Source organism: Paroedura picta, chromosome 11 (assembly GCF_049243985.1).
Source record: "Paroedura picta isolate Pp20150507F chromosome 11, Ppicta_v3.0, whole genome shotgun sequence".
In the NCBI taxonomy this organism is placed as follows: Eukaryota; Metazoa; Chordata; class Lepidosauria; order Squamata; family Gekkonidae; genus Paroedura; species Paroedura picta.
In genome coordinates this window covers 18,941,767-18,956,615 of record NC_135379.1, presented here as the reverse complement: position 1 = coordinate 18,956,615, position 14,849 = coordinate 18,941,767, and the positions used below count along the sequence as shown (strand labels likewise).

Below are 14,849 nucleotides of genomic sequence, written 5' to 3'. Positions count from 1 at the left end.
AGTGGTTGAAAGGGACTACCTTTATGGACCATCTTCTAGCATACCTTGATGAAGTTTCAGTCTTGGACACATTCCAGTCTGGCTTCTGGCCTGGCCAGATGGATGACCTCCAGAGACAGCTGGATTGAGGCAGGTCAGTGATGCTTGTGTTACTCAGTCTCATGGCAGCATTCAAATACTTGACCATCACCTTTTAGCTCACTCGTGGGATGGCCCTCTAGTGGCTTTCTCCAGGGTTGTGGATGGAGGGTAGCTGTTGGGGAGACACAATTGCACCAATATCACCTCCATGATTCTCTCCCTGACCTTGTTAAACATCTTTATGCACCCTGTTGCACAACTGGTCTGGAGGTTTGGGCTTGGATGCCACCAAAATGTAGACACACCCAGCTCTAGTTCCTGGTGGACGGCCGCCCAGATTCACTTCAACACAACTTGCCAGATGCTTAGAAACAGTGACAGAGTGGCTCAAGCAGAGCCACCTGAAACTCAGCCCTTCAAAGATGGAGGTCTTGTGGCTAGTTAGGAAGGGACCAAGTGAGGAAGCTTATTTACCCTCCTGATACAAAAGCAGCCCTGGCAACATTCATGGCAGAAGTGAGGTTCACACTAGTAAGGCTCCATACTCTTAGGCTTCTTCATACTTACACAAACTTTCTTTTTTTTTTAATAATTTCAAATTTTATTTATAATCCATTACAAGAAAAATACATTTAGCCATCTCCAAAATTACATGTTAATAGATTATATTACATTTACACAAGCTTTCTAATGGATGATCACGTACCTCTGGAAAATGTTTCCAGAAGGGAAGCAAAATCAACCCAGGATTGACAGGATCTCTCATGTTCAAAAAAAGTATGCTGAAATCAAGTCCTTAAAATCGAAAGAAACAATATTTGGCCCAGGCAAAACCAGAAACAAGATAAATTTAGAGGCAAATTTCGTCATAGAAACAATTTTATCTTCTTTATATCTTTGGATTGTTGTTTCTTATTGCATGGTAAGCTTTAATCACTATATAAATCAACTCAAAAGCTTCAGATGATTAATCAGAAGAGCCTAATTTTAATCAGGGAAAGCAAATTTTAACAGCGGGGTTACAAAGTAAGCAGCCACTTAAAAAAAATATATTAATTATGATCTTTCATTGTAGCTCTCAGGTAACTTTGTTTATTAAACTGCAAATTGTATTACACTTGTTTCTAATATCTCAGGACGTCACTTAGATTGATGTTTTGAACATATGCAAAGCAGTCATTTATTCATCGACAAAAAAAAATTCCTTACTTGGTAAACAACACAATATTTGTCTAGTTCATAAAAGTCGAATGCTTATCTGCTTGAGAAGATAATTGTTAAATTATCTGCATATTCATAATTGCTGATAAAAATGCAAGGCTAAGGGTGTATGGAGTACAAAACGGGCTGACAACCACAACGGCAGTCAAGGAGTTCTTTTTAAGATCTCCTTTTCCCTTGAGGAATATGTGTGCATCCTTTCCCTGTCACTAGAATGCACATCCTCAGGAGGCAGAAAAGACTTCTCCTAACACCAAAGACGTGCAAATCAGAGCTGTTCCTTTTCAACTGTTTTAGGAAAGGGACTTTGATGGAAGCTTATCTCTGTGCCGTGAATAATTTGCCATCTGCACGAGCGAATGGGCCAAAGCAGGGCCGAAATACACAGGAAGCTGGAATTCTGCAACTGGAACTCCAGATATGTAAATCTGGACAAATGTCATGGCCCTGGGAAGGAAGGGTAAGCATTTGGCCTTGGGCTGTTCCCATCATCCCCTTGGTAGGAAGAAAAGGCTGTTGCCTTGTCTTATTTATTTATTCTTTGATTTATATGCCGCCTCTCTTAAAGACTCAGTTTACAAAAAAATAGTAAAAACACAGAACCCTTATAATCCCGAACATATTAAAACACATTAGAAGATGGCTATTCATTTGAGTTAACTCCTCATCTCTCACCCCCCGTCCAGCTAGTAATCCAGAGCTCTATCCTTAGGAGCGAAGGTCCTGATCTCACCCACTCTAGGTTATCCCCTGATGGTCTCAGACTTAGAGGCTATTTAAAACAGGCCTAAACCCACCTTCCTTGGCCTTAATCTAGGTGGTTGCAGCCCTTCAAAGATGCTTTTAGGGTCAAACTGCAGGCAGCACATTCAAAGAGACAAGCAGTCATAGCCGATGGGTGAGGTAGAGCCCTTGTTGGGACCTCTCAACAATCTGATGTGAGGTTCAGAGATGTTGTCCTGTAAGAATGCCTGTGCCCTTCTATTTGTTCACCAAACAAAAGACCCTCAAGGGTAGTCAACCTGTGGTCCTCCAGATGACCATGGACTACAATTCCCATGAGCCCCTGCCAGCAAACGCTGGCAGGGGCTCATGGGAATTGTAGTCCATGGACATCTGGAGGACCACAGGTTGACTACCCCTGCTCTATACCTCAGAAGACTACAGTACTTTCTCCTTCTAAGGAAACCCAACTCTTGATGCTTGTAGAGGTGGAACAACAGCAGGAGTCACCAAAAACACAGGTGCTCCTTCAGAGTAATCACCTCTCATCGAAACCACAGGCAAGAGCTGTTCCTGCCACTCCTGTTTCTTCACCGCACTTGTGTCTAAAGCAGATGGACAACTTCAGCCAGGAAAGCAGCCAGACCAGAGGAACTGGCAGGCTTATAGAAGGTTGCAACTCACCGGTGTGAACAAAGAGAACACAACTGCAACCCAACCTCACCCAATAAAGCACCAGGGCAGGGATTTTCCCCAAGACTCTTGACAGGAATTTTGGTTTTGTTTTTTTTCTCATGGGTCCAGTCTTGCAAAATCCTCAAATTTCCCCCTCCCCCTCCCTTTCCTGCCTCTCTTCTCCAGCTCATAAATGTCTGAGGGTGACCGAGGACTCCCCACTCTGTCCAAGCAGCAGGACGACTCTGCCGTTCCTTTATCCAGCTGCTGCTGCTGCAGCTGTAGCTGTGCTCAAGGACAGAAGGGGGTGGGGAACCACAGGAGAAGCCTGGGCGTGCAAGGTAAGTCTCCGTTTCAGTGCAAGCCTTGCTGTGGTTCCCTACTTTATTAGATACACTGAAGGGGGATTTCTTGGAAGAATTCTCCACTAGCCCATTTGCTTTGGGATTCAATGTTTGCATTCATCTGCACAAGACTGTGATGCAATGCCTAGGATAAGGGGTTTACTCTGTCCTAGAAATGCAAAAGGGAGTTTCATTTTTATTTATTTCTCTCTCTCTCTCCGTGCATCTCCCTTCCCACCTCCCTCTCCGATTGTTGTTAACACTACAAAATGATTGCAGGGGACAGATTACAGGGGTAGTCAACCTGTGGTCCTCCAGGTGTTCATGGACTACAATTCCCACGAGCCCCTGCCAGCAAATGCTGGCAGGGGCTCGTGGGAATTGTAGTCCATGAACATCTGGAGGACCACAGGTTGACTACCCCTGGATTAGGAGATTGGGGCCAAACTAAATATTACACTCCAAGGAGAGGCAGTGTAGTGTAGTGGTTAGAGTCAGACTAGCTCTGGGTACCCCGGGTTGGAATTCTCATTTTGCCATGAAGGCTTCCTGGGTGAATGTGGGCCATCTCCTACTCTCAGCTGAACCTACTTCACAGGGTTGTTGTGAGGATAAGAAGGAGGAGGAGAGAGTGATGTTGTAAACTGCTTTGGGCCCCCACTGGTGAGGAAATTTGGGTATAAATAACAACGCAAATAAATGTATGTAATGTTCCAACGGACTTCTTAAAACAGAGAAAGACACTCCCTGGCTCAAGCAACTGCAGAGGTCCTCAATGCTGGGGGGAAGCTGACTGAGGGAGCAATTTGGAGCAGGGAAACTGCTGAGGGGACAAAATCAGCGGTCCCCCTCCTCCTCCTCCTCCTCCTCCTCCCCCATTCGACTTGTCAGGCAACAGTTTTTTCATTCAAGAAAGTATGTTGGGATATCTGAGGCCCCAGACACTGAGGTTACTATCACGAGAAGCAATGGAGAAGAAGCAGTTTTTCTGTACCCCACTTTTTACTACCCGAAGGAGTCTCAAGGCGACTTACAATTGCCTTCCCTTCCTCTCCCCACAACAGACACCCTGTGAGGGAGGTGAGGCTGAGAGAGCTCTGACAGGGCTGCTCTGTAAGAACAGCACAATCAGGACTGTGACTAGCCCAGGGTCACCCAGCTGGCTGCATGCGGAGGAGTGGGGAATCAAACCCCGTTCTCCAGATTAGAGATCACCACTCTTAAGCACTACACCACATTCAGCAGGCCTCGTTTCCTGGACATAACACACAAACCTCCCATTTTAAATAAAGGTAAAACTTCTGCATAGGATATGAGGGGGGGCTATTACTTTCGCAATGACAGAAACCTTCTGCAGTGCTCCGTTTACTTTCCAGGCATCTTGACTGGATGCCTGATTACTCTGCCGCTTGCCGTTCTGCAGGTGGGATGCTGCCAAATAAGTGAGCATAAGATGATAAAGAAGAGCTGTGTTTTTTTATACCCTGCTTTTGACTACCCAATGTGGTCTCAAAGAGACTTTCAGCCACCTTTCCCTTCCTCTCCCCACAACAGACACCCTGTGCAGTAGAGGTGAGGTAGAGAGAGCTCTAAGAGAACTACTCTGTGAAAACACCTCTAAGAAAACTGTGACTGGCCCAGGTCACCCAGCTGGCTGCATGTGGAGGAGCTGGGAATCAAACCAGATTAGGACAGGGGTAGTCAAACTGCGGCCCTCCAGATGTCCATGGACTACAATTCCCATGAGCCCCTGCCAGCGAACGCTGGCAGGGGCTCATGGGAATTGTAGTCACGGACATCTGGAGGGCCGCAGTTTGACCACCCCTGGATTAGAATATGTCACTCTTTAACTGCAACACCAGGCTGGCTCGCAGATGACATCCTAAACTAGAACATCAGGTTGCCAGACTGGCAAACCAGAGACTCTTTTGCTCCTGTTTCAACCACTGGTGAGATTGGCTAGGTGAGCAAAAAGGCAGCAGTTGGTGGGTGCACCAGAGATGAGAAGCGACAGCACGAGAAGGCAGGGCAGGGGAGGCTGGGTCGACACTATGGGGCTCCCTGGCCACCTGCACAACATGGTGATCCCAGCAGGGTGACGGCAGGGCACTGCTGATTAGCCAGCAACGACACACCTGCAGAGCACAGCTCCAATCTCCCACTGCTGCCAACACCCTCTAGTCAGAAGGGGAGGCAAATGCTTCCCCCAGCTCCTCCTCACCGGCTGCATCAGTTCACTTAAAGGTGGAGAGCTAACTGGGGCGGGAAGATGTTAACCCCCATTTTCCAAATTGTAGTGCAATTGCTGTTGTGCGAAAGGATCTCGGTTGACTCAGTAGTGTGTGTGAAGCCTTAAACGTTTACTTGCAGGTTATCAACTCATTACTTTGGATGTTGCTTACGCCTGCTGAAAGGGCTTTGGAAGTTTGCAGGTCTTGTTCTCCCTGTATATCTCTCTATTGCTTTGCTGTCAAACACACTGAAATATGCAAGTACATTTTTCAAATTGGGGTTTTTTTTAATGGTGCATTAAATTAGAAACTGCGGCATTATTTTTAAGACAGAAAAAAGCGAGACAACCTTTCCAAGGCCCTAATGAGTGATTTGCAAGAGTTTGAAATAATAACTAAGAAAGCATTCCAACAGCATGCCAAAATATTTGCTAGCTGCTTCATGCTTAACCATCACTCACTCCGTGTACTTGGAGGAAAAGTTAATAAATCTCAAGAGCACTTGACTAGAGACGTTCTTCCCGAACTACTTTATGATGGAAAAGAGTGTTTTGAACATACCAGCTGTTTGTGCAATGTGGTAGTCAAAACAATGGATATGCCAAGATTTGTTTAAAGTTGCACAGCAATTATTTGTTTGTTGGAGGAACATGTGGGTGTGTGTGCGAGGTGCCATCTAGTTGCAGCAGACTTATAGCAATCCCAGGAAGGGGCTTTCAGGGCAAGTGAGAAGCAGAGATGGTTTGCCATTGCCTTCCTCCGTGGAGCCCTCGGAGTCTTCCTTGGAGGTGTCCTTTCCAAGTTCTTACCTTACTTATTTTCCAAGATCTGACGAGATCGTGCTATGCCAGGCAGCCTTCTCTCCTTGCAGGGGCATGGAAGGCCCACCTTTAACCTCTCTTCTAATACATACATCTGATGTTCCTCTGGGAGAGAAAGCAGAAGAGGGACATTTTGTACTGACTAGTTTTTACGTTTTCATTACTAATACAGGGGAAATTGCTTCCACTTCAAGCGTCATATAGGAAAACATCCATAAAGATACCCTTAAGGACGTGCAAGCAGCCCTGATGGCGTAAACTGATAATCTGTTGGTGTAAAGTGGCTTTGTATGGGCCATAAATGTGGTTCACAAATGGATCTCTAAAACTGGTTGCTGGTTAGCTTCCGGATCAGGTTCGAGGTTTTGGTTCTTACCTTTAAGGCCATCCGTGGCCTGAGCCCCACTTATCTAAGGGACCGCTTGTCTTATGCCCCCTGCAGGGCACTTCACTCTGCGGGTTTGAATCGGTTGGTTGTTCCCAGTCCCCAGGTGGCCCACCCAGTCTCGACCAGGGCCACGGCCTTTTTGGTCCTGGCCCCAACCTGGTGGAATGAGCTCCCGGAAGAGCTGAGAGTTATGACGGAGTTATCACAGTTCTACAAGGCCTGTAACTCAGAGCTCTTCTACCAGGCATTTGGTTGAGACCAGGCTAGGAAGACTGGGTCCCTCCTGGTACAGGCCCCCACAGGCTGGACTCTGCCAGAAGATTTCCCCTCCCCCCCCCCGGATGTGGGTATGGTGGTGGCTGTTACTATAGCTTGCGGATGGATGGGAGGGGGGGGAATTCCACATATTGTTTTTTTGCCGCCAGTAGAGTTTTGTGGTGTTGTTATGTATTTTATGCGGCTTTTAAATTTTATTGTAAACCACCACAAGACGGCAGGGTCCGGGAGTGGCGGTTAATAAATATAAGTTATAAATAAATATGTTACATGTTTAGGGGTCGTTATACTTCTTGGAAAAGAACCAGGAAGATAGAAAATCGGATTTGTTTTTGAAATAACAAAACAGATACTGATAACTGTCAGAATGATTCAGCAATGAAACCAGTTTTCTGGGTCAGTGGAGTCTCTTCCACTTGGAAGAAATCATAAATAGGAAGAATTGTTTTGTTATAGTGGCTTCTGCCCTAATGCAAGGTGCTTAACTTTGCCTCCGATTGAATCCTTAATTTATTGTGGGAATGCGGTTGCAATCTGTACGGCAGACCTCCTCAAAGGAACCTTGTCCCTTATGAGCATCCCAATGTCCTGTTACCAATGGCTAAGTCATGCTTGTGACTCACAAGTCACCATTAATGTGCATCTACAAAGAAATGCCGCTAGTGTGCCTTTTCATGGCCATGCAAAAAAAGAGAAAACCTGCCAAAATTGTCTCCTCTGCACGAGATAAGCCCCATTGTTTACTAATCATCCCAGCTCCTGTTAGAGAGCCCAGCCCAGTGGCTCATGGCTTCTACCCATCTGTGGGTTGCCAGATTGTGGCAGGAAATGCCTTTGATCTCCGAGCACAAGAAGCCCTAAGAGCTGTGCAGAGATGGTTGCATGAAGAAACCAGACATTCCTTTCCAGAAATGATGAAGCAGGGTTTTTTAAAATACCTTTAAAAGAAGCACCTGCTTCCCTGCCAAGGAATGGAAAGCGGTTTCTGGCATCTCTGGATCTTCTGAGCCATCAGAAATCAAAGGGGAAGGAGGGGGAGACACATTTAGTCTGTGTGGAATGGCATGGGATTTACTTCTGAATAGATATGCTTGGGATAGAATAGACACGTTCTCTTTAGGCTAAGGTGTAACACAGTTTAACTTCTGAAAAGAGTCAGAAAGACCAGAGGTAGTCAACCTGTGGTCCTCCAGATGTTCGTGGACTACAAATCCCATGAGCCCCTGCCAGCGGTTGCTGGCAGGGGATCATGGGAATTGTAGTCCACGAACATCTGGAGGACCACAGGTTGACTAGCCCTGAGAAAGACCATTGCCAGTTTACAGTCAAGCTTTTAAAAAATACTAGAACTATTTCTGTGCACCCTCTTGCCACTTTGTTTTCAAGATGAGCCTTATTTAAAGACGAAACCCGCAAAGGGATTGTTCATTTCATAGTCAGCAGAGGCTGCGCACTTCCATAGTCAGCAGAGGCTGCGCACTTCCATAGGGCAGCTATGCTGGAAAGCAGAACTCTTGTGAGAGCACAAGTGTTTCCCACAACTGTGCTACCTTATCAGTCCTCTGGGCAAGTTTTGTCCTGATTTAAAAGTAATTATTCCCTTGACTTTCTGCTATACCAGTGAACTGTTGTGGTGACATGAAAGAAAATAAAGTAGGTGCAGCTTTTAAAACGTTAAATCATGCAAATATTAGTTCCAGGACACAGACTTCAAACTGAGGGATGTTGAGCAAGATCCAAGTACAGTCGTAGTTCAAAGAGCAACATGATTTTCAAGATTTAAGTGTAAGCTCTCTTTGTCAAACATATCTGCCAAACCCCTTCATATCCGACAAAGGGAGATTTGATTCCCAGAAGTTTATATCCTGGAAGTCTTGTTGGTCTTGAAGTTACTTGTGAAAAACCACTTCATAGCTGGGCTATGTTTTTTCTGTCGGACAGGGAACCTGAGGAATAGTGGAAGAATCAGGGATTCCTCTGGGGGGGGGGGGGATTGTTGCAAAATGGAGTTTCCCATGGAAATTCCAGGCAGGACCCAAGCCAATATCCGGAGAGAAGGGTAGACTTTGCAGAGAGGGGAGGCAGAAGAGAGCCCGCCATGCCACAGAACATTTCTTCACACCACGGCTGAAGATTAGTCATTGCCAGGCTGAAGTTTGGCTACGACTGACTTGTCCTGGGTGAGGAACTTTTCAGCTGCTCTCCTACAGTTGGCCTGCCAGCAAGAAAAAACACAAAGCCATTCTCAAGACACTTGTATCAGGTTTCTATCCGGGCGGCCATCCGGGAAGGATTATATAAAATTCCTGCACATTACAGAGCGTGTACAGTTTTGATCTAAGTCTGACTCTGAGCTTCAGCTTTGTTTTGCTTCTTCTGTCCCCTGCATGAGTTCTTCTGCCCCAGGGAGATACGTATATTTTGAAAGACCTTACATCAGGCGGTGCCAAGAGTTCACACACTGCTTTGTCGCGGAGACTTTACCAGCAACAGCTGGCATCGATGGCCCGTTGCAACATCGGGGAAATTACGGCTCGCCCAAGGTTTGCTGAGCCTCAGCACACTGTCCCAAGGCTTCATGCTAGAGGGGATGACTTGCTGGACTGGGCTGCATTTCTGGGCAAACTCAACCCAATTCCTGACCAGAGCTGTTCCCGATTGGGATTGGGAGGGGGGAGAAGAGAACAGCTCCTGGCCATAAATATCCAATAATTATAAAACCGACCAATGGACTAGGCGCAGGGGTAGTCAAACTGTGGCCCTCCAGATGTCCATGGACTACAATTCCCATGAGCCCCTGCCAGCATTCGCTGGCAGGGGCTCATGGGGATTGTAGTCCATGGACATCTGGAGGGCCGCAGTTTGACTACCCCTGGACTAGGATACCGAGTTCAGAAACACAATTCAGAATGTTAGATTTAAAAATTTTTAAAAAACTACTCAGGCTGCTGTGTAAGAAAACAAATAAAACTTCCACGCTTGCAACTCAAGGAATGCACAGTAGACATTTGAAAATATTAGTACCTGAACAGCCACATGAAGTCAAAGTCAATGAGGACACTGACCCGGATATGCCTTTTATTGTTACCATCCAATTGCCTGTGCGTGTAGCAACCACAGCTGTGTATGTACAACGCTGTGAGGCAATTGGCAGTCATGGTGATGTGGTCTTCCACAGGAAGGAAAGAGTGGGAGAATTGCATCCTTCTCAGTCCCTTCTCTTGTCCTCAGTATCCCCTCCAGCTCTCAGGCAGGGGCTGTGTGCAGCCAGATCACGTGTGCAGAGCCACACATATGACAAACAATGGCACGCACAAAGTCCCTGTACATGTGCAGTAACTTGGCCGCTTGCTAGGATGGAACACATATAAGCATAATTCTGTTGATGTGTCTTTTGGCCTTTTATGTATTAACTTCATGTAACTTGGTCTGAACGACTGTAATAAAGTTTGACGCATCATTAGTGACACATCAGTGCATAATTCTGTTTACAGATATTAAAACTTCAGCATATTGTACATTTTTACCTTCATGATAAAAGGGCATCCTGCCCAGAGGGGAAAAAGGTGCTTTTCACTAACTGAAGGAGTCCCAAAATGGCATACAAACACCTCCCCTTTCCTCTCCCCACAACAGACGGCCTGTGAGGTAGGTGGGGCTGAGAGAGCTCTGAGAGAACTGTGACTGGCCCAAGATCACCCAGCTGCATGTGGAAGAGTGGGAAATCAAACCTGATTAGAGTCTGTTGCTGTCAACCACTACACTAAGCGGGCTCCCAGTTCAACGGCTGGATCGCCACATCCATGCAAACGTCCTTGGAAACCTATAGTCAGATTATGTTGCTTTTAACATTTATGCACATTTAAAGTCTCCACATTTTTTGAGCTTGTGGGCACCATTGTAATTCTGACACAAGGTGGTGGGTGCAACCATAAAATGGCCACTGTGTGAAACCAACACACACACACACACAAGCACGTGCACAGAAGAAACCCAAGTGCAGGGGACAAGAGGACTGCTCTTTTAAAATACCCTGGGGGGGGGGGGGGAAAGAGTTGGAGAGAGAATTTAAGTGCAGTGCCAGTTGCCTCCAAAACATTGTTATGTTCATCTGCAGATCTTCATTGACCAGTTAGAAGCCCTCTGGGTCAGGAGCCCCACTTGGTCCCACCCACTTTCTTAAAATGGGTGGTGAGCACCACAAAAGGTATCAGCAGGCAGCAGTGTGGTGGGGACCTCTGCTCTCTTATCTATCCTCAGTTTTGAGCAGTGTCTTCCATCACCGCATAAATGGCTGGCAGATCAGTTCTTCCCATGTGACTGTTTTGCATGGAAGGGTGTTCATGTTATCCGCAACTATGGCAGCTGCTGACTTTTTAAAAAGCACCTGGCCTGATTGATGGCAGCCTTTGATCTGGGCCTTCCATCTACTAGACGAGGAGCCCTGTGATTTGCAAAACCTTGCACAGTCACAGGGAGAGAAATTGATCCAAGATACCCTCAATTCCTCATTTTGCGTCGCTTACAAGCCAACAGCGTACATTCCTGGAGTCGAAGGGACACCTGTTTTTCTCCCCATCCATCTTTTATACTTAAAGCTCTGCTCCCCCTCTGATTCGGAAACTTCTAGTATTTTATGGACTCATTTCTAATTCACTGCGCACTTGACTGGACCGGATTAACGGTTGATACTTTTAAACTCTGAACAGTTCAACAGCCCTGAAAATGCAAAGGAAATGACTCAACTTTTAAGCCCGGTCTTGTGTATTTATGGGAACAGGTTGAGGTGGCAAGATTTGCAGCTCTCTCAGTGCTTTATGATTTAGACAACATTAAGCACATCTTTCTAGGCCTCTGCCTCATGCGTCTGCAGGAGCTCCAGGCAGCTTTAGTGTTCTCCTGATAAAAGGCGGAGATGTGGGGAGCAGAATAGCCCTGCATTCTCCGTGGGAGGATTTATCACTTCCAACGATTCGTTTTATCTGCTGTGTCAAAACTCACAGCTCAGGCCCTTTTGCTGAAAGTATCTGCCCAACAAAAAAGACCTTGTTTGCTTAAAAAATGGATTACAGCAATAATTTACTCGCAGGGGTAGTCAAACTGTGGCCCTCCAGATGTCCATGGACTACAGTTCCCATGAGCCCCTGCCAGCTGGCAGGGGCTCATGGGAACTGTAGTCCATGGACATCTGGAGGGCCGCAGTTTGACTACCCCTGATTTACTGTATTAAAACCTTGGAGGATTTCCCCCCCATTTTTCATATTTGTTTGTGGTTTTCTGTGAAACCTATAACAGAACATCAACTCATAATACACTAACTTTCCCCACTCCTTTTAGCTAGATGCGTATCTCCCCAATGCAAGGAAACTGAGGAGAAGAAAGCAGAGTATAAATGAGGTATGAACAAGGAAAAGATAAATCGGGTGGAGGGGTATATTTTTATCATTCAGTCCAAGCAATAGTTTTAAAGGGCTGTTTACTTTCATACCTAGGACCCAAAGAACTGAATAAGTATTTGAGAAAGAATTCTCTTCCATAAATGAGACTCAGTCAGATACACATGAAAAATCTTTTCTTTTTTTTTTGGTGGGGCGGGTTGTTGTCTAGCAATGTACTCTTAGTGTATGAGGCAGAATAAGGCATGTACGTGTTGCTCTCTTTTCCTTCAACTTATGACTGCCTTTGTATTCTGAATGTTGTCAGAAATGGCACTTGCATTTATATGTCTTTTCCCTGCGAGGGCTAAAAGTTCTCCAGGTCACGATAATTGCCAAATCTTATCACATGGCTCTGCATTTACCAGCGTTTATAACAAAGACGAGGAAAATGACGAGGGGCAAAGAGTCATTTAATGGATGCCCATTAGAAATGTGAAAAGCTAATGTGAACAGCAGGTCTAAGTGCACCGAGAATCTCTCCCATGAGCAACAGAGACATTATAAGGGAAACAAAGATGCTGCCAGCGCTACTAATGCAGCTAATGTTTGGCCGTGCATATCCATGCCTTATGTTGGCAGAGTTTAAGTATGCAAGGGAGCAGAGCACCAAGCTGCTTAAAAGAATAAAATAGTTTTATTGAGAAAAGAAACAGCTTTGTACAGAGAGGAGAGGCGAGTCCTAACTAGCTGTTCTGTTCTGCATTCAGTCTGTTCTGGAGGCAAGCAGGGAGGAAGTACATTCAAAGGAGCAGGGCATCCAACCAGGATACTGGAGGAGATTCTTCCAAAAATATTAGGAAGTTCCTAATCTAACTAGGCTAAATACACATCTCCCCTGATGCCCCAGCAGGATGTTCTTCTCATGCTGTTAAATCACACATCCTACAAATATTGCATGTTCCAACATCTTAAATATTTTGTAAAGTGCAACATTCACATGGCATTGCTTGAGAAATTAGACTACAATGTCTGTGAAAGTGAACATCAACATTCATTTTTCTTTTTTGAATTTGCAACAATTTATTTACAAAACAACCAGGGCAGAACTTACATCTATCTTGGTCCAGCTTATCTTTAGCTCCTCCAGGGCCCTTAGATGAAGATCGGCAACTGGGAGCAATGCTGCCCAATCACTGTGCTGAAAGATTAATCTAAAGTTTCCATAAAACATTCTCCTAAGGAGTAAAACACAATAGACAAGTCTTCACATTCCCATACTCTCTAGCCCTCTCTCAGTCACATAGAGGTTGAGGAAAGCCAGAAGGAGATGGTAATAAGAAATGTTCATTTTTTCAAAGTAAATCTCACATGCAAAATAAATTGCATACTTCTTCCTTCACTGGACAAAGTTAGTAGTCGAGCCTAAAGTGTACAATCATCTCCCAAACATGCAAACAAAATTTCATGTTGATACCTCTACCTTCAATGGAGATGTCAGGAGGGATCCAGTGCCTCCCTCTGACTAAGGGAGGAGTCATTCTCCAACAGAAGATGCAGCTTCTTGCTACCAGAGGAAGGGTGTCACTGGATCCAGCTCACTAAGTAAGAAAAATACAAACAAATAGCAAAAAGTGGCCAAACCGAAAGGTTTTCTGGCCCTAAATGCATCATGATAAACTCTCCTTATAATCCTATACAGGATTCTCACATTTTCTGCAGTTTTCTACTTCCTGATTGCCCCATCTTCCCCCATATTTAAAAGGTTTATATTTTAACACATATTGTTCAAAGTGGTTCTCAGAAAGATCCCTAGAGGGGGTCCCCAAAACTGCAGAGCCAGTACCAGAAAGGCCCTGTCACTGATTTCTACTGTTTTACCTTCAACAAGGACACACATTTTCGCTTTCTCCATTCTCCATCACTTTCTCCATTTACCCTTGTTGCTGTAGCCAAATCTTGATATTTTGTAATGAATGAGTTATCTGTACTGCCAGGCAGATGGTGAAATCTGGTGAAAGTTCCTTGCTTTTACTTACTAACAGACTGATGTGGTCAGGTCTTGGCAAGTAGCTGATTTGGTGGGAAAGGAGGAACAGAGAGGCCATGACCAGATCTGGAGCCAGGACCCCGGCCACGATTTCCCCCCAAAAGTATTAAAGTGAATCTTTCAAGTACTTTATCATTAAAGGGTAACATTTTGCCAGATGTCAAAGCAACAGATCAACAAGAGCCAATACATGAAAATAAATGAAAATTACAGCTAAACCTTACTGATGATTGGCATGTCGATTAATAATCCATACAAGTTTCAGCAGCCCAGACATGGGTCCTTGCAAGTCAATCATTACGCAGAAGGGCACACACAGAGTCTCACAATAACAGGAAAACCTGGCAGATTGTTTTGTTGCACAAATCTTAGATGGAGTGCCTGGCAAAAAGGTATTTTTAGATCCGGATTTTTGAATGGACAAATGCTGATATGTCATGATATTTAGGTCCCCCATTAGCATTTTGAGATTTTGGATTTCCCCCAGATTTTGGAATCCTTTGGATTCTGCTATTCTGTATGGGAGACTTTTCCAGGCGGTCTGAAATGGTTATTTTCCCACAAATAACATAACCATTGCAGGGAGGCTAGACCTGCCTGTATACTAATGACCCCCCCCCAAAAAAATTGTCAAGCATATTGGACCAAGTGGTCCAAGTCTACT

General features: G+C 45.1%; 1 protein-coding gene across 1 annotated transcript in view; it reads left to right on the top strand.

Moving 5' to 3' along the window:
* The first annotated feature begins 2,913 nt into the window (after window positions 1-2,913).
* STEAP4 (STEAP4 metalloreductase) overlaps window positions 2,914-14,849 on the top strand; it is a 29,756-nt gene continuing 17,820 nt past the window's right edge. The window contains exon 1 of the mRNA XM_077303563.1: window positions 2,914-3,041. The gene's annotated coding sequence lies outside the window, so the exon portion shown is untranslated. The remainder of the gene's footprint in view (window positions 3,042-14,849) is intronic.